Source organism: Ursus maritimus, unplaced genomic scaffold (assembly GCF_017311325.1).
Source record: "Ursus maritimus isolate PB19 unplaced genomic scaffold, ASM1731132v1 scaffold_20, whole genome shotgun sequence".
In the NCBI taxonomy this organism is placed as follows: domain Eukaryota; kingdom Metazoa; phylum Chordata; class Mammalia; order Carnivora; family Ursidae; genus Ursus; species Ursus maritimus.
In genome coordinates this window covers 642,094-667,240 of record NW_024424453.1, presented here as the reverse complement: position 1 = coordinate 667,240, position 25,147 = coordinate 642,094, and positions in this window count along the sequence as shown.

Genomic DNA, 25,147 nt, shown 5'->3' with positions numbered 1-25,147 from the left:
TAAACACTCAAAATAATCTCATTCTTAAGCCATGTCACCATAAATGAATCATAAACATAGTAAAAATTTATATTGTTTTTAATCTTAGCTTTATCGAAGTCAGTTGAACTACTTCAGATGTTAAATCTAGATTTATAAAAGAAAATGTTAATAAATTAAGGTAAAATATTTTGGTTTTTACTCTCCTGACCTTTTAATATTTAGTGAAATCACCATACAATTAATTATTGTGTAGCGCACCTCAATTTGAATAGCAAATGTGTCCCAGAAAGCACTTAAACCATACAATTTCTGAAAATATGATCATGTTTTCAGTATACTTGATATAATTGTTAGTTAAAATAGTTCTGGGATGACTCATTTTTTTCTCTAAAAACTAGAAAAATTGGGAATCATGAATAATCCCTTATGCACTTTACCTTGACATTCATGACCACATGTCATGTACTCTGAATTAGCAGGTGAGCTTCAAAGCACCCTATTTTCTTGCTGCAACACCAGCCTTCAGTGCTTTAATACAAAGTGGTAATCAAGGTGGTACGTATGAAATCACTTCAGATTTACTAAAATTCTTTTTTGGAATAGGCATGGGAGAAAGATTTCTAGATGACACGTAACTTCTCTCAGATATTTCTAAATTATTCATTTCAACAAGTATATCGAATGCTTAACATATGAAGGTCTAGACACGAGGATATGTAGGAAAGACTCTAATGTTGTCTGCCCTCATGAGACCAAAATACATTTTGTTTTGCCGAAGATGGAAGTAAAGAACTTCATTGGATCTTCTGACCAAATTGAGATTGTGAGTCCCTTGATTAAGAAAATTTTATTATATTACACTGTTCCTCAGAAAGACAGGTTTAAAAGAAGACTTAAAAGAATTTTAACACAGATTATCCTTTCAGGATTCGCGCTTCTGAAAACTTGGAGAAGAGCCTCAGAAAGGCCAGGTCAACAGCCATCTAGAAATATCTAGATTATATGTGGCTGCTGATTGAGACAATATGGAATCTTATTCATAGAAGACTATTCTTTGCTGAGAGAGTAATTTAATTTGCTACTTTGTTGGAAAAAGATAGTCTTTCATCTGTGCTTCATATGCACTCAGGAACCTAACTCCGAAGAGAAGGTCTGATTTCTACCTGAGAACATTTCAGTTTGAAAAAGATACTAAGATATTTTTTAAGGAAAGAGTTATTACAGCTAGGGAAGAGGCACACAGCCCCATCTATCAGCCCCTGGATAGCAGTGTTATAGGTGCAGAGATTAAGGCTAAAGCATAAAAACCTAGCATAAAATGTATGTAGGTTTGTAACATTAACTCTGCAATATCCTACAGAATATTTCAGAATCACATAATAGAAGTTTTTAATTTTATAGTAGAACTTTAAAATTGAGGGATCCTTAATTTGAAAAAATATATATATATATTTAATTCCTTTGTTCACATATTCACCTAAAGCAAAGGTCAGCTTTACTTTTCTGTTAAATAAATGTTTAATCTTGGCAGGTCACATGGTCTCTTTACAGTGACTTAACTCTGCCATAATGCTTAAGCAGCCATAGATAGTATGTAAACAAATGGAGGTGGCATTGTTCCAATAATACTTTATTTATAATAACAGGATGTGAGCTGGATTTGGCCGGCAGGCCATAACTGCTTGCACCAATCTAACGTAATATTTACAAAGCATTCTATCAATGAAAAACAGCTTTAAATTTTAAACCATTTTTTTAATTTATAGGAAAGTAGCATTGCACAAACCATACAAACATATATTGAATGTCGTATGATTTGTTTTTTCCATGGCAAAATAGATTTTCTTCCTTTTATAGTTAAAAGTAGATATGTATAAATTAATTATAATATGTAAACCTTGAGTTACATTTAAATACCAGTATCTGTAGAGACAATGAATTTATGCAATGAAATAATCCATATTTTCCATACTTGACTTCATAGTATAGTGATAGCTATATACACTTATCAGCAAATGTATCCAATTCTTGGATTCATGGGCAAAAGATCAGAAACTAAGAATAATAGAGACATTTTAAAAAGATTTTGTTTTACTCTCCACATTGTCATGTCACTATGTTGCACACGTAGACTGACAATACATATATGTCAATTATATCTCAATATAGTCAGAAAAAAATTAAAAAAAAATTACCACTTCTACAATTGTTTTCCATCTTCACAAAATGTGTTGATGTGTTTCTTTTACTATTATACTCTACCATATCTTCCTTATTCTAGGTTTCATTTATTATAGTTTTTAATAAATTTATTTATTGACACCTTAATGAGGCTTTGGTGGAGAAAAGCAATCGATGCATAGGGCAATCTATTTTTTTTCTTTTGTTTTCCTTTCTCTTTTTCTTTCATATTTTTCTTTCTTATTTTCTGTATTATTAAACTTTATTCTATAAATCTGTTTTATACTGGTGATGGAGAAAATGTGTGCCATCATTTTATAAAACCTGTTGTTTTATACATTTATAGAGTCAATTTTTATTTATTTTATTTTATTTTTTATTTAAATTTTGTTAGTTAACATACAGTGTCATATTAGTCAATTTTTAAAAGCAAAACATGTATCTTGCATCCTATGTTCCCATTCCTTTTTCTGCAGAGGAAACCACTTTTATTTAACTTACACTTTGATGAACTGTCATACCACTAAATGGCATGCTTGTATTTCTACTTCCTGATATGCTGTGTATAACATCTAGACTTCTGTATCATATATGTACGCATATATAAAATGGATATGCGTGTGTATGTGTGTATGGTATATGTACATACACATATATTATACATATACATACACATGTACATATATATAAAATTTTAAGATCTTTCTCAAAAAGAATAACAGGGATTTTTCTCTCTCCGACTTCTATCACACATTGTTATCCTTCCCTTTTGCTTTTTGCCTCCAAAGAGTTAAAGTGTGTATTAGATACATGTATTCAGTGTTCACACAATTTTGACTCTGTATTATTCAAAGCTGTGAAGTCCAAAAGATCTGACTTATTTTTTTTTAATTTCATACATTAATTTGTGTTATCCCTGGATTACTGATAGGCTGGGGTTTTTTGGTTTTTTTTGTTTTTCAAAATTTTCTGTGTACCTTTCATTAATTGAAACGTAATTCTTTTGCCAGTGTTCTACCTGGGTAAATCCATCTGGAGGGTCTCTAAGTTTAATTCACTTGGAGAATTTCCTCCTGCAGTCTTCTAAAATCACTGTTCTGAACTGAGAGTCAGTACCCCTATTTTCTAACCATCTCATTTTGAATATCCTTTCTCCAAGGTCCTGGGGATCCCCTTTCCCATCTTCTATTTTAGTTCCCTTTTTTATGTATTCTATGTCTTTCTCTTTCTTGGTTTACTCCGCATTTCAGCAGACCATTTCATATGGAGAAAGGTGGAATGGAAGCTATTTTTTAAGACTTTCAATTTCTGAAAGGACTTTTATTTTACCTTCATCCTCAATACATGATTGGGATAGGTATAAATTCAACTAATCATTAAGGAAATCTCCACTTAAACTTTTAGAGGCGTTGTTCCATTTGCTTACTTTCAGTGCTGCTGTTGAGTTATTTCAAGCCATTTTGATTCGTGACCCTTTTATTTTCCTTGCTGTGAAAGCTCATCAGATCTTCTGTTTGTCTTCGGTGTTCTTGGCGTCGGTGTGCACACTTGACACAAGGTTCTTCACTGGCCCTCACCTTTCGAGGTGCCTGCTGTGACCCAGTCATTAGACACATTGATCTTTTTTTTTTAAGATTCTATTTATTTATTTATTCGTCAGGGAGAGAGAGAGAACACAAGCAGGGGGAGAGGCAAGTAGAGGGGGAAGCAGGCTCCCTGCTGAGCAAGGAGCCCAATGCAGGACTTGATCCCAGGATCCTGGGATTGTGACCTGAGCCGAAGGCAGACGCTTAACCCACTGAGCCACTCAGGCATCCCAGACACATTGATCATTGAGAAGAAATTCTGATGACTGCAGGGTTGAAGAAAAGTTGACTGCCTGATCTGAAAAGAGGAACATGTCTGGAATATAACTTTAAAAAATAAATAAATGAGAAAGTAATCTTTGCCTTCAAGTCATCCTTACCTACCTTCCCCCTTTCAGAATTCTGTTGCAGTCTGAACATTTTGAAGCTGTGTGGTATAAATAGAGTTAGCTTTGATCTTCCTCATTGTCAGCTTAGCTTTTAGGCCTCCCAGCCCTTTCTCTTCCAACACAGACCTTCTAAGTGTTTTGTTACATCTACTTTTCAACTGTCAAAATTTTTATTGTTATTTTCTGTTCTTCTCATCCATGTGGCTATATGTTTAATGTAAACTTAAGGCAGGAAACCAAATCAAACCAAAACAGATTTTGTTTTTAAATACAAAATAAAAACAATAACAATAAATAAGCACAAGAAAGGGAAAAACAGATATGTATTTAATATGCCATATTTTTGCATTCCATTTTTATTTTTGAAAATTAGTTTTCACAGAAATATGTTTTGGCAATTAATCACCATTTTGTTAATTTTGCTGGTACAATTAAATACCAAGATTCAGGCTGTTATGCAGTTTAAGTAAATTTTCTTCTTCTATATCATTTAATGATCACTTGTGTTTCATAAATTCTGTTCTACTTTTCAGAGTGAAATGTCACTTAGATGGGGCGCCTGGGTGGCTCAGATGGTTAAGCATCTGCCTTCAGCTGGGGTCATGATCCCAGGGTCCTGGGATTGAGCCCCACATCAGGCTCCCTGCTTGGCAGGAAGCCTGCTTCTCCTTCTCCCTCTACTATTCCCCCTGCTTGTGCTCTCTCACTCTCTCTGTCAAATAAATAAATAAAATATTTAAAAATAAAAAGAAAAGAAATGTCACCTATAAATCAGAGAGGAGAGACAAACCATGAGAGACTCTTGACTCCTAGAAGCAGAGTTATGGAAAGAAAGATGGGTGGGGGGATGGGGTAACTGGGTGATGGGCATTAAGAATGGCACATAATGTGATGAGCGTCGCGTGTTATACAAAATTAATGAATCATGGAACATTACATCAGAAACTTGTGATGTATTATATGTTGGATATTTGAATTTAAATTAAAAAAGAAAAAATAAATAAAAACATTTAGTTTTCTAAGCCAAAAAAAAGTCATCTAGATATTGTGTCATTAGTAAAGTCATCTAGATATTGTGTCATTAGTATATTTTTAAAAATTTGAGAGAAAAAGATTCAGCACTATTTAATTTTTGTCATTATCTCTTAGTAAATTATTCTTAGAATATTTCCCTATAATGTGATAGAATGTTTAATAATACTTGAGAGTGGGGTAACTATATCTAAAATGTCTTTAATCATAATGTAAAACACTGGCCCCTGGCATTAAGCTTCATGAAGTGTTAAACTTGCATACAGTTTGGATGGAATCTTCAAAAATATAGTTGAAATTTAGTTTGGAGGAATAATCATTAATAATTTAACAATTAAAAAAAATTTTTTTAGTTTTTATTTATTTGAGAGAGAGAGACAGAGAAAGTGAGAGAGAGAGAACACGAGCAGGGCTAGAGGCCTGGGATCATGACCTGAGCCGAAGACAGACGCTCAACTGACTGAGCCACCCAGGCACCCTAAATTTTTCTGAGTATTGTTAGGGATAGAGGAATAAGTCACCATCATTTTGACCAAATAACAACTGAGTCATGTATTATAATATAGTATCTAGGTCTTTTGTTTGTTTCTTTATAAACTGGTTGCCCACGTATGTTACTCTTACCTCCCGTCAACGTCCCTTCAGTGTTTGGCTTGGTTTGATTTGATTTGGGCTACATTAGACTAGCCCAGATCAGATTCTCCTGTCTATCTCAGGGTTTTCCAGAGAAATCTATCTGTATCCATCTCTCTATCTGTCATCTACCGAGAAGATTTATTTTAAGGAAAAGTAAGTCAGTTTTGGAGAGGCAGTTATGGATGATGTCAAGTCCAAAATACTTAGGGCAGGCCAGCAGGGTAGAAATTCTGACAAGAGTATGTCGCTGTCTTGAATCTATAGGCTGGAAACTTGGGCAGAATTTCTATATTGTAATCAGGAGAGCAGAGTTTATTCCTATTTGGGAACTTCTTAGGGTCCTAATTGTGTGAGGCCAACCCACGTTATGGAGGGTAACCTGCTTTATCAGAGTTTACTGATTTAAATGTTAATCACATCTAAAATTACCTTCACAGCAATATCTAGACTGATGCTTGAGCAAATAACCTGGCAGCACAACCTAGCCAAGTTGACACCTGAAATAACCATCAAAGTACCTCATCGGTTTATTTGTATGTGTTGTAAATATATACACATACATCATATATATACACATTATGTATATATTATATATATATTTAGACTGAGGCATTTCAAACAGATCAATAAAAATAGATGTGGTCTCTTAGGCACCTAATTTCATGGAGCAAATTTTTGAGAGAATATTAACTGAGCATAGCAAAAACTGATCTCTTAAATTAATATTCAATTATGGAAAGCTGATCACACAAATTCTTAGAACTGCCTGAGAATTAATTAAAAAGAGCATCTATGTGAAAGCCAAACTGTTTTCAAACGTCTTACCAGACAAGTTGAATTTACAGTATTTGGTTCTTACGTATGAATTATTTAGATAGGGACTAATCCTTATTCCTTAAACATTTTTATTATCTGGGTTTCTGGGATGATGTATTGGGTTTTAACTAATTCACATTAAAGGCCTCTTATGATATTAATACCAATCTGTGTCCTATCTTTTATCTTTTTAACTGTACCCAGTGAACAGCTTTTTAAAAAAGTCATTCAGTTTTTTGAAACTATTTTGTTCCTTGTATACTTTCTCTTTGTTTAGTTGCTTTGTTAAATTTTTCCACTTAACAACTCCAGTTTATCTATTTTTAATTTTCTTTCATCAGCATCTACTTATAACATACAAATCCAATTACCAATGCTGCCAGTGGTGGCTGATTTACCTGGGGGTAAAACAATAATAATAAAATAAAGAGGCATGTTCAAAATGTACAATTTAGAAAATATTTAGGGAATACTCACTGAGAGTGACTTCACAATTATTATTTGCTTTTATTTCCCTAGGTTAATTTTATATTTGAGACTCCTTTTCCCCCAAATTTATTTCTTATAAAAAGTTTTAATGCCAGACCATGATCTAATATCCTTTAGGAAAGTCCATGCCAGATGTTGTGTGAGATCAGCCTGTCTTGTCACAGATAACCTTGTCAAGTCTCTGTCCTCTGGGGGTAGAATTTACTTCCTGACCCTAGTTACTGATTATTAATACAAAAAGCAAAAGGATTGGCAATCTTAGGCACCTAAGCTAATGGGAATGCAGCTGTTAGTCATATAATTATTTCTTTTAATGAATTTTATGGGACCAAGTAGCTTTAGATTTTAAAGTTTCTCAATCAGTCAACTGTACTGTGGATGTATTTCTTTCTTCCTGTTTTTAATAAATGCACAATAGGTGCCAATTTATGCTGTATTTTTTTTTTGCTTGTTCTGATCAGAAATAAGTAGAAATAACAAAATTTAATCAATTGTATTAATTAAAAACTCGAAAAAGAACATTTAAGTTTGTTTACTCTATGGCCATTAGCCAATAAAATGAAAATTATGATTTTAAATGTCAGGGCTGTGATAAAATGCTTGCATGCACGGCTCTGATTCGTTGACTCTGCTTAAGCTACACCCTTTGCAACGTGGCTTTGCATATCTTCCCATGAAGCAGTGAGTGTGATTCCTCATATCTTGATTCTGACTTGAGATGTGTGACCTGTTTTGCCCTTTGGTGTGTTAGCAGTTGTGATAAATAGGGGCTGGAAAAGAACTGGCGCCTTCATTGCGGAAGCACACTCAGGCTACCCACTGGAAACACGTAGGAGAGAAGTGGAGTAGAAGCAAGTTGTCCCAGCCAATAGCCACTCCACTTCTAGATTCTTAATTCCCCAGACAACAGCCAGGTGAAACTCAGATACTCTAGAGACCCTAGGTGACACCAGAAAATTTGTCCCGCTGAATTACCAGTCCACAGACTCAAAATAAGTTCATCTTGTTTAAAGCCACTGTGTTTTGGAGTGGTTTCTTATGCTACATTAATGTAGTAATAGACAAGTGAGAGAGGAGTAAAAAATTCAGATTTTTATACTTCTCAGGTAATAACTATCTGTGTAGTTTCTTTCACTTTTAGAAAGTGTATATGTATTTGTGAATACATGAACTTATTTATTCAAACTCATTCCAATTCCCCTCCCCCAAATAAATTTATGTAAGTTGTGCTGTATTTTTCTTTGTGCATGAAGTTTTAACTTACATATTCATATTGTTTTGAGGTTATATCTGTCTCTTTTTTGTCTTTTTACCATTACATTTTTTAAATGTATCTGTGTCATTCTGTGTACATATCGATTGTTGACTCTGTTTTATAGAATTCCACAGTGTGCGCTAGTCATGCTCTGCTTATCCACTGTTCTAGAGACGGAAGTTACGTTGTTCTCTATCTTCCCGCTACCACAAAAAAATATTGTGACGAAAATCTCCATATGTATTTGTGGAAGAAATTTTGATAACATATATAAATGTATATATGTCTTCATATACTTACATGTATGTACATAAAAATTTGTCTCAGTGTATCATTGCATAAATTTATTTCCTAAGCAGACCACTCTACTGTTTATAAACTATCTCTTATTTTGTTTTTTTTAATTATAATGCTTTATTTTTTTCCAGTTTTGTCAAGATTTAGGCATTTTCCTCAAGTAGTACTTTTTTCAAAAATATGGAGATTATTTTTATGACTACCCCACATACATCCTCTTTCACATGAATTCTACATAAGAGAGAACTATTTTAAATTATAGAAGGGAAGATTTTGGTTTCAATCTGTGGGATTATTATAAATTTAAATAGACTCCATGGCAATAATTGAGGGATTACATAAGTGAAGTTTTTTATGAAAAATAATTTGCAATTATCTGTCTTAGAAAATATGAATATAGAAGTTGGAGCAAGTGGTGTCTTGCTTCTTCTATCCAGCATTGGCCCTGAGGGTAACCAAAACCATTACGAAAGAGACAATAACATCACGTCATCATTTTAAGAAAACAGAAATATATAAGAGAACAGTGGGAAAATATTCAAATAAGAAAGATAAACCCATATAGTGAAACAAATATGATCATTATAAAATTTAAGAAAACAGTTTTATTGAAAGATTTTATTTATTTATTTGTGAGAGCGAGATCATGAGGGAGAACAGGAGTGGGGGGGCAAAGGTAGAGAGAGAAGCAGGGTTCCCGCTGAGCGGGGAGCCTGACACAGGGCTGGATCCCAGGACCCCGGATCATGACCTGAGCTGAAAGCAGACACTTACTGACTGAGCCACCCAGGTGCCCTGAAAAGAGAAACAATCTTAAAAAATATTCATAATTATCTGGAGATGACTCTATTAATATTTTAACATATATCTTTTTTGATCTATCTCCCTGCACATTTTTTAGAAAACTATTTAGAGAAAATTTGCAATTAACAAAAATGAAGATTAAGATTGTTCTATCTGTTCATGTTTCTCAGCAAGAAAATTATTAGTATTCTTGGTGGAACCACGCAATTCTTTGGCTAGTTTTTCTCTTAACCTCTCAATTTTTCAGAATATTTAACACCCTTAAACCTTACATCCCAAATGCTTTAAAAATGAAAGAACATCTTAGAATTAAGAATATTTTGTTTAGTCATTTCCCTCCTTAGAAAGAAATAATTCAGTCTAGCTCAGTAAACTCAATTGTGCAACAGTGCCAGGTGTATAATAATCAGCAGCAATGGGGTGTGAAAATTTGTCTTTGAATAAGGATGAGGAAGTTCTCGAGGTGTTATCTTTTACTTTTCTTTCCATGTACTGAACCTTTATTGTATTATTATAACTGCTATCTTCTGTTGAATTAAAAAGTTTTATTAATTGGAGTGAAGGCAAGAGGCAAACTTTTCCCTGTGAAAGACTAAGCTCCCTAAAGCAAAGGAAAAGATAGGAACAAAAAGAAAGGATTCTTAAACCATGCTCTACAGTTTTATTACTTAATTTCCCTTTCTTTCGGCTCCTCAGTGGAGTCACTTCGCACTTATTGAAACCAAATAAATCATCAGTGAATATTACAGAACAATATAATATACTGTCTGATATATAGCCTATATATTATATTATTAATATCTTAATAATTGATATATATTATTAATCTGTACTCAATTTAGTAACACAAGACAAACAATAAAGTGCCCTTTATTATTTTTTATAAATGGATTAGTATTTGAATAATTGCAGCATACATGGAAAAATATTATATTGCCCTCAATTTTAGATTTTAGAAGTTGCATAGGAAAGACAGATAAGTCACAATTATCTTTAAATGTTCAGTAGTTCATCTTTTTTTCCAGCTGTGCGGAGATATGATCGGTATATAATATTGTATGTTTAAGGTATATTGTGTTGTGTTTATATGTGTATATGTCACAAAATGATTACTACAGTAATGTTAGTTAATACTTCTATGACTTCACATAATTACTTTTCTTTTTCCTTTTTTTTTTCTTTTGGTGTTGAGAACAGTTGAGCAACGTAAGAGTATATAGTACAGTATAGTTGTGTATAGTCACCATGTTGTATATTACATTCCTAGACCTTATTCTCCATACACTTGGAAATGTTTGCCCTTTGACTGACACCTCCCCTTTCCCCACCTCCCAGCTTCTGGCAACTACCATTCTACTCTCTGTTTCTATGAATTTGACTTTTTTAGGTTACACATGTAAGTAAGATCACACAGCATTAGTCTTTCTCTGTCTGACTTATTTCACTTAACATGCTTATAAGGTTTATCCATGCTGTCATGAATGACAGGGTGTCTTTTTCATGGCTAAATAATACTCCATTGTTTTTATATATCACATGTTCTTTATTCATCCATAGATGGACACTTAGGTTGTTTCTCTATATTGGTTATGGTGAGTAATACTGCAAAAATGTGGAAATGCAGATATCTCTTCAAGATTCTGATTTCCTTTCCTGGGTTATAAGCCCAGAAGTGACATTGATGGATCATACCTTATTTCTATTTTTAATTTTTTGAGTAACCTCCACACAGTTTTCCATAGTGGCTGCACCAGTTTGCATTCCCATCAGCACTGCACAAGTGTTCCTTTATGTATATATCACATAGATGGCTTTTGAATATTTTCTCCCATTCCATATATTGCATGTTCATTATGCTGATTGTTTCTTTTGCAGAAGCATTTTAGTTTGGATGTAGTCCTGCTTCTTTATTTTTGCTTTTATTGCCTATGCTTTGGTGTCAAAATAAAAAAAAATATTGCTAAGACCAATGTCAAGGAGGTTTTTTCCTGTTTTCTTCTAAGAATTTTATAGGTTGAGATCTTATGTTTAAGTCTTGAATGCATTTCAAGTTAATCTTTGTGAGCAGTATATCATCATGGAAGGGGAAATACTACTTACTTTTGCAGCCGGAAATTTTTCTCCTGACTCTCCATTTAAAGTGTGTACTTGTAAATTCTCTGAAAACTATTTTGGCTATCTCCTACAGTGATATACTTTTACCAATATAAGACTAAACTTTATAGTATATAAGTGTGGTAAGTTAAATAATTTCTAGTTATCTCTTTCTCTTAGAACAATGCTAAAACAATGTTAACATAATATATAATGCCTCCATGCCCAGACATAGCTGCAGCATCTTTTCTCTGTCTTATCATAAACTTGGCCACATGACTTGCCTTGGTTCATGTGACAGGAGAAGGCTTGATATTTGTCAAGAGCTTTAAAATCTCTTGTGTACTTGCTTCCTTCAGTTTCTTGATTCTGCCCTTGAACACAAGAAAAAATGACCCAGGTAGTAGTTACTACACTATCCAAGGCCCCAAGAAAATATATGGAACATAGCAGAGCCAAGTGGGGATATAGCTGACTCATAGATTCATGAGATAGAAATAACATTTGTTGTTGTAAGCCATTCAGATTTGGGAGTTATTTTTTATAACATAAGCTGAAAAAAAAACCACAGTTTTCAACATGTTGATGTGTATCAATTAATGGTTTATATGCTTCTCCCTCTCCCTCTCCCCCTGCTTGTGCGCTCACATTCTTTCTCTCAAATAAATAAAATCTTAAACAAACAAAAAAAAAGACAGCAAGGAAACTTACAGGTTTCAACCTTGATACCTAGTGGAGAGGATAACACTTTCTCTGACAATTTAAATCACTAGGTATTATCTTGTAAGGTTTGCATTCTGAGTTCACATGACTAGTGTGGTCCAAAAAGCCTCGAGCAGAGAATTTAATGAACGTATTCTCAGGTTGCTTGTGCCCCTAGATGACTGGGAGAAGCGAATGCAAATCCTCTCAGTGTCAGTGTATGCTAATCTAGGTTTGTACATGTCATTAATGGGAGAATGCACCCTCAGTTCAGAAATGCTAAAATGTATAACAAACATTTTAAAAATCGGTTAAGTATCATACAATGAAATGTAATGCACATTCCATGAAAACATCAGAAAACACTATTGATTCTTATTTTTATATTTGAGGGAAAGGGAAAACCCTTAGAGAGGACATTATTTAAATGACAGTAATAGTAACAACAGCAGCAGCATACAGTCCTTCAGATGCTCCAGGGATGATCTAAGCTATTTCCATATATTCCCTTATTTAATGCTCACGACGACTCTCAGAAATAACTATTATTTCCCTCCTTTTAGAAATGAGGAAACGGAAAAGCCAGGACTTAAACCCAAGCTTCTATGTGCAAAGCCCTATGTTAATCACTTGCTTTCGTAATGAGAGCTGTCTCAGTAAGCACTGATGATGTGGAAGGCCAGTCCAGAAAGAGAGGACACAAAGAACACAGAGAAAAGAAAATGCATTTCTTACAATGTCAAGTGGACTAGGATGGTTAAGACAAAAGAAATGAGATGTAAGTATTAGGTGATGATGTTGGCAAAATAGATTGAAGCCAGACAGATTTAGTATTTAGGTATATGAGGTGTATTCCATAACTAATGAGGATTCATTGAGAATTTTGAAGGAAGAAAGTATCATGATTTGTGTTTTCAGACAATAACTGATATCAGTGTGATGTATTGACTGAAAAAAAAATGACAGCCACTTAGGCATAAGGGAGTCCTTTGTGAAGAAGCAGTCAAAAGTCTCAACTAATATTGTATATAAGCAACATGTAACTGCAACTTTCAGACTATGTTTTTGGAAGGAAGAGGATGTTTTCGACTGAATAAGGGAACAGAGGTGGAATGGGGAGATGTTTGGCAAAGGAAGTAAGTTCAGTTAGAGACCTGTAGAGTTTGACGTAGCTGTGGAATTCTTATGTGATTCTGTTCCGGTCTTGGACATAGATGGTTTCTGGGAGAAAGAGAACTGGGAGAACATTGGGATTGACACAATTAAAGAATACCAGAACAAATCTACATAGTAGTTTAAACAAATCATATGGGTGTGTCGTACATATTTAATAGTGTTAAGTGCATTAAATAACATTTAACCGATTTTCTTTCACTGAGTTTTTAAAAGAGTGATATCTTTATTTATAAGGAAACCTATATATGACACTAAGTGGTTTTTTTATTGTGCTAAAATGTACATCACATGAAATCCAGTGTTTTAACCACATATAACTGTAAACGGCAGTGGCATTAAAACTGTTCACAGTGTTGTGCAACTATCGCTCCTTTGTTTCCAGAACCTACAGGACTTTTGTGTATGTGCTATTTTTAAATCTTCAGAGTCCTATTCTGTGTCGGTTAAATAAATCACTGTTAGTGTTAGACTAGAGAAAAGGAAGATTGGGCAAAAAAACAGACTAATATAAGTGATTTTTGTTGTAGAATAGGGCATGTTTTTTAAAAAAAATTCATACCCAGTTATATATGAACAAAACTTGGGTAATTGATGATTCAAGAATGAATTATAGGGAAAAAAGAGTGAATTATAGACAATTGAATATATAAATTCAAACTTAATAAATAGCCTAACTTCTAAGTAGATGACTATAGTATTTTCTCTGGGGCTAAACGAGAACTGTCAGCTTCTTGGTTCTATCTGTATTGCACTTGTCAATTCATTTTCAAAAGCCAAAATAAAAACCAAACTATTACTTGCTCTGGAGAAGGCATCTCTCCCTTGCCTGCATTTTGTCATTGGCAGGAATGATGACAGAACCCAGAGGTCTAAGAACTCTTGGCAAGAACACCAACTTTCTCTCCCCTAAATCTTACAGTCTCACCTCCACAATGTGCCTTGAGGCCACCATGACTCAGCTCTTGAATTCTATTTTAATTACTCGAGGGGGCAGGATTCTCAGATCACCATTGGTTGCCCACATTAGCATTTTTATAAGGTTCTGTATTCTCCTTTTTCTGATCTCCTTTACCTCCTCTTCTGTTGTCCTTTTTGAAAATTACGGTCTATCTTCTCCACATTTCTTCTGGGTTTTCTCTTCACCTTCCATCTATTTGCAATCTGATTCTCCTGTGAGGTCACTGCCACCCCTAAAGATTTCTCAAGTGGTTCTCCCTTGTATTTTGTATCTTGGGCTAGAGGTTGGGTAGTTATTTTCTTTGTTTCCCCATCCCCAGTATACCACTATCCATTCCTTCTCCCTAAAAATGTCGAAGATTTTGAAGCACGTTCAACAGACTATGCTACTTTCTGATATTATATATTTGGGATTCTAGGTTCTTTTGGCTGGTCTGTTAACTAAGTGGACATAAAACATATTAACTGCAGAAAATAAACTTAATTACATATGTCCTGGAGCCCTATAAGAATATGTGGACCCATAAGCAGTCTAGCAATTGAAGCTTATCTGCCATCCTGAGCTAAGGAAAAGAGATAGGGGTCTGATACTCCAAAGGGGAGGAAGATGGGAAGAGCAAATGTTTGTTAAATGAATGCTTGCCACGTCATGCAGAGATAATAGGCAGCAGAGAGGAATCTATCTCCAGGCCCTGCTGAACCCCCCTTACCTTGCTTACCTTTCCCAGCTCTTATGCTTCATAGTTGCCTCTGATGATAGTTCTCTTCCTGGACCAGCTCTAATGTTTCCTTAGACGGTTAAGGGGGAGGTGAAACCGCTTCCTGAGTCTTTTGGGCCTTGATTCACTTCGGATCAAAGTACTCCACATGCCAAGTGACACATTCTGGGGAGATCTTGGATAATTTCTGCATTCTTATTTTAAAATTTGGTAATTTCGGGGCACCTGGGTGACTCAGTTGCAGCATCTGACTTGATTTCACCTCAGTTCATGATCTCAGGGTTGTGACATCAAGCCCTGAATCGGGCTGCACACTAGGCATGGAGTGTGCTCAAGATTGTCTCTCTCCTCCCACTGATGCTGCCCCGTTTCCTCTCAAAAAACAAACAAAAAACCACCGAAAAAACAGAAAAAAAAAAAAAAAAACCGTGATGATTTTAGTTTCCACATAAATGATCACCCTAAAGTCCCCCACCTTTCCTTTTTGTCCCAGTCTTTCCTCCAGCAAGCTTGTACTGCGGCCTGCCAGCATCACACTAGTCTACGAGTTGTCGTCTCTACTTCCTTTGACCCTCCAGATGATGGTTAATTTTACGTGCCAGCTTGGCCGGACTAAGGAATGCCCAGATAGCTGGTCAAACGTTACTTCTGGGTGTGTCTGTGAGGTGGTTTCTGGAAGAGGTCGACATTCAAGTCAGTGGACTGAGGAAAGATCACCTCACCAGTATGGGTGGGCAGCATTCAATTACTGTGCAGCCTAAATAGGACAAGAAAGTGGAGGGAGATGCAAATTAATTCTCTCTGCTTGAGCTAAGATACTTATCTTCTCTGATTCTTGGACATTGGAGCTTCTGATTTTCGGGCCTTAGGATTCAGACCAAGGACTAATACCATCAACCCACTGATTCTCAGGTTTTTAGACTTAAAGTGGGACGTACACCATCAGCTCCCTTAGGGGCTTTCTAACTTAGATCGAATTATATGACCAGCTTTCCTGGTTCTTCAACTTGCAGATGGCAGATTGTGGGACCTCATGGCCTTCGTACAGCATGAGCCAATTCCTGTAAGAAATCTATCTATCTAGTCATTGATATACCAATCTATTAATCTATTGATCTATCCATCTATTATCTGTATCTATTTATCTATCTCCTAGATGATTTTATCTATCTATCTATCTATCTATCTATCTATCTATCTATCTATCTATCTCCCATAGATTCTGTTTCTCTGGAGAATCCCGACTAATACATCGTTTTTTACAAATGTTTAATAATCATTTTTTAAATGAAAAAAAAAAGTTAGATTGAATGATAGATTGAATGAGAACTTATAAGGCAAATTTATTAATTTCTGAAATACAGTAGAAATTGTGTATAGTTTTATTTCTTATTTAATTCTGAGGGACCTGTAGAGATGCCAACATAAATACACTTTTGCGTGGAATTATTTTGCTCTTACTTCTTGTTCATATGAACTGTTTTTGCTTCACCTGCACAGGTCTCTCAATTTAATGTATTTTTCCGTCTGCTTACTTTCCTTTCTGAAGTACCTCAGGCTGGTCTGCACTGTGCTCACATGTACCTGAATGTCCTGCCTCATTGCAGCCTGTCTAGTCTGGCTTCTTCATCTGGCTGCCAGTTAAACATCAACCAGGCACTGGAACTAATGTTAATGAAATAGAGAACCATGTCTCTAATTCATTTGGAGGGGGTGATACATATGATGAAAAAGCATGCAGAGCCTGGTTCTAAATCCCATTCTCCCAACAAAGAAACTGTAACCTGAAACTGGGTTCCCCTCTCGGTGAGTGTGGAGGCAGAAGACACAACTAACCCAAAGAGTAGTGAAAGGAAAGATTTTTCTTGCAACAAGTAAAGGAGACCTTCGGAGATATCTCTCAGAGCAGTGTCTTCCTGAACAATAAACTGGAGAAGTTTTACAGTAAGGGTGCATGTATATTCATAAAGGGCGTGGCAAAGGAGAGTTCGGTATAGAATTGGTGCAAAAGTCATCCCACGTTGACAGAGTCCAGGTCCTGGCTGACATGAAGGCTAGCAAGGGTGAGCATCCTCAGTACTCTGGGTCCAGTGAGTCCAGTGTTGAGTGCTTGAAGGAGTTTGTCTGTTTGTTTATTTATTTATTTAAACTCTGGTATAGTTAACATTCACTGTTACATTAGTTTCAGGTGTACGATACAGTGATTCAATAATTGTATTATTCAGTGCTCATCATGATATGTGTACTCTTAATCCCCTTCACCTAATTTCATCCATCCCCCACTCACCTCCCCTCTGGTAACCATCAGTTTGTGTTCTTTAGTTAAGATTCTGTTTTTCAGTTTCTCTTTTTCCTTTGTTTATTAGTTTTGTTTTTAAAATTCCATATATGTGTGAGATCATATGGTATTTGTCTTTCTCTGACTGACTTATTTCACTTAGTATTATATCCTCTGGATCCATCCATGTTGTTGCAAATGTCAAGATTTCATTCTTTTTTATGGCTGAGTAATATTCCATTATATGTATATATGTATGTGTGTGTGTATATATATATTCTCACTCTTCTCACTCTTCATCCATTCATCTATCCATTTGGATAGAAAATTTGGGCTGCTTCCATAATTTGGCTATTATAAATAATGCTACAATAAATATAGGATTGCATATATCTTTTTGAATTAGGGTTTTTTGGGGTTTGCTTTTATTTTTGTTTGGTATTCTTTGAGTAAATACACAGTAATGGAATTACTGGATTATATAGTGATTCTATTTTTAATTTTTTGAGGAACTTCAGTACTGTTTTCCACAGTAGCTGCACCAGTTTGCATTCCCAGCAACAGTGCCTGAGGGTTCCTTTTTCTCCACATCTTGTTGTTTATTTGTTGTTTCTTACGGTTTTGATTTTTTAGCCATTCTGATAGGCATGGGGTGCTATCTCATTGTGATTTTGATTTGAGCATCTCTTCATGTGACTGTTAGCCATCTATACCTCTTCTTTGGAGAAATATCTGTTCATGTCTTCTGCCTATTTTTAAATTGGATTATTTGTTTTTTTTGGTGTTGAGTTGTGTAAGTTCTTTATATATTTTGGATATTAATCCTTTATCAGATATATCATTTGCAAATATCCTCTCCCATTCGATTGGTTGTCTTTTTGTTTTGTTGTTTCTTTTGTTTTGCAGAAGCTTTTTATTTGATGTTGTCCCAATAGTTTATTTTTAGTTTTGTTTCCTTTGCCTCAGGAGTTATATCTAGAAAAATGTTGTTATGGCTGATGGAATTGCTATGCTCTTTTAGGGTTTTTATGGTTTTAGGTCTCAAATTTAGGTCTTTAATACATTTCAAGTTTATTTTTATGTATGGTATAAGAAAGTGGTCCAGTTTCATTCTTTTGCATGTAGCTGTCTTCTTCTCCCAACACCATTTGTTGAAAAGACCGTCTTTTTCCCATTGCATATTCTTGTCTCCTTTGTTGAAGATTAATTGACTATATAATCATGGGTTCGTTTCTGAGTTCTCTATTCTGTTCCATGCATCTATACATCTATTTTTGTGCCAGTGCCATACTGTTTTGATTACTACACTCTTGTAATATATGTTGATATTTAGAGTGGGTTAGAGCAGAAATAAACAAAATAGAAACAAAACAAAACAAACTAGAACAGATCAATGAAACCAGAAGTTGGTTCTTTGAAAAGATCAACAAAATTGGTAAACTTCTAGCCAGACTCATCAAAAATGAGAGTAAGAGAGGGATGACTCAAATAAACAAAATCAGAAATGAGAGAAACAACCCCCCACGCCACAGAAGTACAAAGGGTTATAAGAGAATATTATGAAAAATTATATGCCTATAAATTGGACAACCTAGAAGAAATGGACAAATTCCTGGAAACATATAACCTCTCAAGCTGAATCAGGAAGAAACAGAAAATTTGAACAGACCAGATACCAGCAATGAAATTGAATCAGCAATCAAAGAACTGCCTACAAACAGACGTTTAGGGCAAGACAGCTTCAAAGATGCATTCTATCAAACATTTAAAGAAGAGTTAATAACTATTCTTCTCAAGCTTTTCCAAAAAAGAGAAAAGGAAGGAAAGCTTTCAGTCCATTCTATGACGCCAGCATTACCCTGATACCCAAATTGGATAAATGACACTACAAAAAAGAGAACTTCAGGTTCTCTTTATCAATATCTCTGATGAACGTAGATGCAAAAATCCTCAACAAAATATTAACAATCTGAATCCAGCAATACATTAAAAAAAATCATTCACTAAAATTGAGGGGAATTTATTTCTTAGATGCTAGTGTGGTTCTGTATTCACAAATCAATCAATGTGAAAAATCACATCTATAAGAGAAATGATAAAAATCGTATGATCATCTCAATAATTGCAGAAAAAGCATTTGACAACGTACAACATTCATTTATGATAAAAACCCTCAACAAAGTAGGTTATGGAGAATGTACCTCAACATAATAAAACCCATATGTGAAAAACCCGCAGCTAATATCATACTTAATGGTGGAAAAACTGAGAGCTTTTCCCCTAAGACCAGGAACAAGACAAGGATCTCCGCTTTCACCACTTTCATTCAACATCATACTGGAAGTCCTAGCCAATCAGACAACAAAATGAATAGCATCCAAATTGGTAAGGAAGAAGTAAAACTTCCACAATTAGCAGATGGACATGATACTATATATAGCAAAACCTGAAGATTCCATGAAAAAACAAAAACAAAAACAAACAAACAAAAGCACTAGACCTGAATGAATGAATTCAGTAAGGTCACAGGATACAAAATCAATATACAAAAATCTGTTGCATTTCTATACACTAATAATGATGTAGCAGAATGAGAAATCAAAGGGGTTTAAATCCTGCAATAACAACTCAAGAATGTGTGTTAGGTCAACCTTTACTTTTGAAGCAGTACTGGAAGTGTTACCACTGGTTTGTCTCTGTTATGGTTAAATTGTCTCCTGGCTTGAGACTAGCTGCTTGGTTTTCTGTTTGTTTTTGGTTTTTTTTTGTTTTGTTTTGTTTTCGTTTTCGTTTTTGTTTTTTTGTTTTTTTTTTTTTTTTTAGAGAGAGAGAGTGTGTGTGGACACATGAACGGGGGTGGGGTGGTTAGGAGCAGATGGAAGGGGAGAGAGAGAATCTTATACAGGCTCTATGCCCAGCGCAGGGCCCGATGCAGGGCTTCATCTCACGACCCTGAGATCATGACCTGAGCTGAAATCAAGAGTTGGACAATTAACGGACTGAACCACCCGGTGCCCCATGGCTGCTTGATTTTATGTTCTTTTTTCCTTTAAACTTATTAACTACTGAGGTCTCTTTTTCTGCAATTTTAACATATCCCAGAATGTTCTGCAAGAAATGTGCTTGAGTAAGTCAGTGCCAATCAGGCATAGACCACAAAATGCTTGGGAGACCAGAAATGACTTCTTTTATGTTAAGAAAGCTATGTCTCATCCTTCTTTTTCCAGGAGCCCCTAATCCTCTGTCTACAGAACCAGAGTTCTTTTGAGTAGTAGTTGATTTTAAGCTAGAGCAGGAAAAATACAAGAGAGTCTGGAGAATCTTCAGTGCCAGTTTGCCTATTTGAAGATTCAACTGTATACTATATCCTTTAATGTATCTTTACCCTGAAACAATTTAACCTATCCAGATTTAATCTATCATTAGATAAAAAGCCTGGCTTTACAATGGTTATGACAGCCATATCCTCAACTTGATCGGCAGGTCTGAGTTTGAATAGCTTATAGTTTTTCAAAACATTTCTCAATTATTTATGCTTGGGCTTGAAATGATCCCTCCAAATTTATTATTCACTAAAACGGCCAGTTCTTTTCGGAGCTTATCCAATTCTTCTAAAATCTTGCTACATCAAGCCAACTTGAACCAATGTTATTAATATTTTGATCCTTCAGAATCTTCCCTAGACCAACAAGTTAGTTATATACGGTTTCTGTTTTATAAGTTATCACAACAAAAATTTGTACCAAAATGAACCTGTCTTCCAATGCATCACATGTAATCATTGTAACAAATGTTTCACAACAGTATAATATGGATTACATCTTTACAACTCCTATAAACAGTTTATTTTTTTATTCATTTGCCCCCTAGATCCCTTGTTAAAATAACATCTTTTTTTTCTAGGCCATAATCCCTTTATAAATCAAGAGAGGCTAGAGAATGCTGTGATAACAACTCTAAGATAATCAGTGGCTTAAAACAACAAAGATTTATTTCTCTTTCATGACACTGAGGGCTCTTATTGACCCTAGGGACTTACCTCCATTCCAAATGAAAAGAGTGTAGGAGTGTTTCACCCTTGCTTTTAATTTTTCTGGTTAATTCAATTTGTAACTGATTGCCACAACAAGTTCTAATTCACCAAACTCCAGGGGGCAAGGATGTTCAATCTGCACTATGCTCAAAAAGATGGGAGAACCAAACATCAGTTAGAAACTAGTGACTAGGGTGCCTGGCTGGCTCAGTTGGTAGAGCATGTGACTCTTAATCTCGGGGTTGTACCTTCAAGCCCCACACTGGGTGTAGAGATTACCTACAAATAAAATCTTAAAAAAAAGAAAAACTAATGATTAAATAGAACACTCCTCCCTTTTATTGGACTGGTGTTCTGTGGAAAACCTGAGATATGCTGGCTTTGTCTGTATAATAACTGAGCAATTTCATGCAAACTTCTATGAACACTTCCTAAATATAATATTTCAGTTGTTGGTGGGAATACGTGGAGCGTTTCCAAGTGAAAATTTGTATTCCAACTGGCACCATCAGTTTCTATTTAACATTGTTCGTAGATGTTTTAGTGTGAAGATTTTTGAATCTCATTATTTTAAATATAGTTATTCTTCCAAATTCTTCAAATTGTCTGCATTATGCCCAGTAATTTTCTGGATCCCTTAAAGGTTAATGAAGGAAGGAATCTTTTGCATCACATTTTGTATGGTTTGTTAAAAACATGTTATGTTAATGAAAATGTAATGTAAAGCATATTAAGGTGGTTAAAGGCCAAAAGGTGACAAAAGATGAGTTATGCTTTTATTATCAGATATCAAAATTCACAAAAGCTAACTTTTTGTTAGAAGTGTTGGTCTTTATTTTATTTCATTCTGATGCTAGTTTGTATTTATTGAGCATTTACTAAGTGTAAAGCATTTTACATTTGTAATGTGACAGCTATGTACGTGTATTCTCTACTCAGGACGCAATAGATTGGCGGAATGTAATGTATAATGATCAACAATTATGCACTCTTGACAATTTACACATATCATCTAATATTATCTAATTGCAGTCTAGTAGAAGAGGAGCTATAAAAACATGATCATGTGTTACTTTTCTAGTCTAAATTCTCCAACTAATTTTCATTGCTACAAAGTTTAAGTGTGAATATTTTGGTAATAGATGTTAAGAATTTTGTGACCATAGAGATCTCTTCAGTCTTATATCATTTATTCCTATTTTCTGCCTCAGCTTTGCCTTATCCAGTTGTACTTAATTCGTTGTAATTTTCAGAATAAATCATGCTTAGAAGTGTCTCCATGCTTTTCCTCATAGTATCATTGTCTTTGCCAATATTCTCTTATCTTGGATATTTTTAATGGCATGAAAATGCTCACAATATATAAATGTGAAAAATGGTTAGAGAACAGTAAACCTATATATATGTTCTGACTCATTTTGGTAAAAAATGCAAATATATTCATAGAGCAATATTAGAAAGGCATGATTCAATGTAAACGTTTATTTATTGGTGACATAGTTACCAATTTTTCATAGCTGTTTGTATTTAATGTTCTATACTAAAAATGTATTATTTGTAATCAGGAAAAAAAATTGAAACCTGTTACTACTTTCACAGTGAAAGAAAAGAAAAATATGGATTCCATTTGTTCAACTGAAAAACTCCTACCACTAGTGTCTTAATCTCAAACCAAATCCCATTTTCTCTGAAAAGAAGTTTCTTTCTTCTATACTGTTATTGTGCTTTCCGTAACTCTCTAGATTATCAGCCTACTGTACAATATCGCTTGTCTACTTTTATATTAAACCATAAGATATTTGAGATCAGTGATCATAATATTTACTCTTTTGATGTCCAACATATAGTATAGCAAATGTATGTATGGAAATTTAAGTACAATAAATCAATAAATTGAATTAAACCAATTAAATAAACTGAATCACCAGCTACCAAGTAGAGGCACAGGAAATAAGTAAATGCAACAAAAGGAAATGTTTCAGTCTGACAATAGAAATCTAGGAAGATAATATGGAACCTGACCTTTGAAAACTGTTTTATTAAAATGTATGTCAGTTTCCTCATTGGAAACTTTAATGACTCCAGTCGTATAAGCATGTAATTCAAACACTTTCATACCCCTGTAAACCCTTCTACAATTTGAGAAAATAATTAGGAAAACTAAGTTGTGGTAATTTTAATGGACACTTTTTTTAAAAAAATGAAGTTTTTATTTTAAAAAAGCCTTCGGATTACAGAAGATTTGCATAGACAGGATGGAGAGTTCCTGTGTACTCAGTACATAAGTTTCTGTATTGTTATACCCTACTTCACCATGTTATATTTGTCACTACTAATCTTCTAATGTTGATATATTATTATTAAATGAACTCCATATTTTTTTTCAGATTTTATCAATTTCCCTCAGTGTGTTTCTTGTTGTAAGAGCCCATCCAGGATACCACATAATATTTAGTTGTCATGTCTCCTTAAGCCTTCTCTGGACTGTGAGTTTCTTAAACTTTTCTTTTATGACTTTAACAGTTCTGATGAGTAGTGGTCACATACCCTCAACTTGGGTTTTCTCAATATCTTTCTCAAGTTAAACTAAGATTATGAATTTGCAGTAGGAAGACCACAGAGGTAAAGTGCCATTCTTATCACATCATGTCATATTGTTGAGGTGGTATTTGCTAAGATTATCCACTGCAAAATTACTTTTTCCCCCTCATTTCCATATTTGGAAGGAGTTCGTATAGGGTAGCTCATACTTAAAAAGGGATGGGTGTTAAACACAATCTTGAAGGGGAAGTATCTACATAGATTAATTAGAATTCTGTAGGAGAGATTTAGCTATCCTCATTTATTTATATCAGTTTGGACTTGGGGATATTTATTTTATACTTTGAGTTTTAATCCAATATTACTTACTTACTTACTTGCTTACTTAATTACATTGTTCTAGCTTTGGGATCTGAGAATGCTTTCATATTGGCTTCTTTGTCTCTTTGACACTGTCAGAACTTCATCGTTTTTTGTTCTTTGTTCATACTTCCTTACTTTCTGGATAGGAAGATTTTCACAGCTTTGAAAGCATCAGAGTATTCTAGTTTGAGCCAAGGTAAAAATTTCATAAGTAGGAAGAATGCAGAAAATTTTCAGTGTATTGGAGTCTGTCATGGATGGAGCCAAGAGAGAATTAGGGGTTGTAGTGAGAGATGAGTCTGGAAATGGAAGTGGAGCCATTGAGTGAGATTTGAGATGTGACATGAAGGTATTTTGACTTATTGTATAAATCATGAAAACATTTTCATAAGGGAAGTGACAAAAATAACTTTTGTTTTAAAAAATAATTTATGGGGGCGCCTGGGTGGCACAGCGGTTAAGCGTCTGCCTTCGGCTCAGGGCGTGATCCCGGCATTATGGGATCAAGCCCTACATCAGGCTCTTCTGCTATGAGCCTGCTTCTTTCTCTCCCACTCCCCCTGCTTGTGTTCCCTGTCTCGCTGGCTGTCTCTATCTCTGTCGAATAAATAAAATCTTTTAAAATAATAATAATAATAATGTATGTAGTAGTATACAGTGTAGCTTGGAATAGGAAGAGTCCAGAGGCAGAGAAATCATTGAGTAAACTTCTTACAATTTTCCTGCACTGAAATTGTGAGGAAATGAATTAGAGACAGCACTAGGCAAAGTTTCTTACCCTCCTTCTTTATATATGATTTGAAAAAATTGTGGATAT